The sequence below is a fragment of the Nuphar pumila genome, chromosome 7, assembly GCF_984573655.1.
Source record: "Nuphar pumila chromosome 7, dmNupPumi1.hap1.1, whole genome shotgun sequence".
NCBI classification, from domain to species: Eukaryota; Viridiplantae; Streptophyta; class Magnoliopsida; order Nymphaeales; family Nymphaeaceae; genus Nuphar; species Nuphar pumila.
The window spans coordinates 125,957,939-125,960,137 of NC_143255.1; positions in this window are offsets into that span (position 1 = coordinate 125,957,939).

The following is a 2,199-nucleotide window of genomic DNA, read 5'->3' on the forward strand; positions in this document are numbered from 1 at the left end:
GAGTTCCTGGCGAGGTCGAGGAGCGTGTCGGCCTTGGAGGTGTCGAAGGCCATCACCTCCCCCGCCGCCGCCCTCTGCAAGTCCAAGAAAGGCTCTGCCATCCCTGAGGAGGCCACCGGGTAATAATAGGACCCCTCGCAGTCCGTCGCCGGAATCCCTTTCTCCATCTGGCCGACGATAGATAAAAGAAATTTTCTGGTCGATGAAAGGTAAGATTAAATTTTTTTTTTTTTTTTAGTCATTGAATCTTTCGTCGTCTGTAATCGAATGAATAGGGTTTCAATAGAAAGGGTTTCAGGAAATCAAAAAAAATATATTTCCGTCTGTCATCGACTTCTTCGCCAAAAAAAAAATTTAGAGTTTAATGGCGACAGAAAGGGCATAGAAAAAAAAATTGCCCAAATCAAAAATTTATACAATGTTGCTGTTCTTTGTCGATTTCAATCTGAATCCTTCTACGATTGCAGTTTCCCAAAAAACAAAATATTCTGTACGAAGTTGCAGAATCGAAAAACTATGCTTAATCTCAAAAAATGTATAACCTTTTAATGTTTCTAAATGATCCGTTCATGTATGGCTTTGATACCACTTATGAGAACAAATATTCAATCCCCTTAGATCAACATGTTGAATCATATAGAAACTTTGATAGAATTCTGTAAACGGAAGCGTACCTGAATCCATAGCAACAATCTCTGAAGGTATGATCTTCTAGATCAATATACTTGATGTTTTGTGCTCTTGTTTCCTGTAGCTTCTTCTCTCTCTTAATGGGATGTAGAGGAATGTTCAAGTATACGATCCAGGGACCATGACCCCTTTATCAAAGATGATAATCACCATTTGGATAATTACACTTTAGCCCATCATTAAAGTGTAATTACATCTTAGTCTCTACACATTAGAGCACCACACCCTATGGATACATTAAAGCTTAAATAACTTAAACAAAAATTAATCACTTTTAAGAAAGCTTACAAATAGACAGTTTATAACACATAATTATTATACATATAAGTCCAATATTGGATAAATGATCCAATGTAATTGTAAATGTTCCAACAGTAACCAACTGGCTCTTTCCTCTATCCAAGAGGCTTTGAACGATTGGGGGCTCCCTTTCGCCCTTAGCGGTCAGGGTGCCTCTATTGCCCTCCCTTTTCGCCTATCTTTTCGTGTGTTCTTTTCCCTATCGGAGGCTTTAGCGTCATGTCTCGTCGTCAGGTCGCTGCTTGCTCGTGATGTCAGCCGATTCCTTCGAGCCATCATGGTGGAATCCCTTCAGGCTTGCTCTGTTGGCGCCACTCTCTGGGCTCCATTTTTCTTTCGTAGGCCTCCCAGTTCAAGTGTCAATCGGGGCTGGCAAGAGGTGAAAGCAACATGGCAGTAGTCTTTCTCCAAAAAGCTTTCTCGTTCTCGTCGTCCTCGGGCACAACCGGGTGACTGGTGGTGCGCGGGTTGCCTTTCGCTCAACTTTCGCAAGCATCGTGCATGCCTCCATTGTGCCTCGTTGTTCAGGTCTCGGCGGCACCCGGTTCTCAGGCGCTCATGGGCGGTAGCCTCTCCTTCCCCCCTAGGTCGAGCCTCTTCCCGAGGGATGCACCTCCCTCGCAAAGCTTCGTTCACGCCCTGGGTCCAGATCGGCTTATTGGAAGATCCTTCGAAGTCTTTTTTGGGAATCAATATCGGCTCTGTTTGGGTGCTGATGCTGTCGCCGTCGACCGCGCCGATGTCGTTCTCAGGGAAGTGTTCAAGACTCAACCATCTTTGTCGTGACCGCCCCAGTGGATCGCTAGCCCTCATGGGTGGGGTCGATCCCTGTTCTACTTTGTCGGGCCCGCCTATCCACTGTGATGCCGTCGTTTATGAAGGCCCCTCTTTCGGCGATTTTTGCAACTCGGGGGTGCAGGCGACAGTCTCGGGGGTGTAGGCAGCATGGTCTGGGGTGCCTGCGATTTATCAGTCTGTACCTCTTAGTCGAAGCTCGGGGGTGCAGGTTGCATGCTTTGGGGTGCCAACGATTTATTCATGTTCTTCTTTTCGACAAAGGTACCTTTACTCTTCTTTCGCCTTTTTTTATTTTCGAGGAAATGTTAAGGCCAGAGGGCAGGCTAGCAGGCTCTCCTCGATTCATATAACGAGATCTCGCCCCTCCTTGTTTTGGTGGCCGTGCTGGCCACTCGGTTATCACGTCGTTCG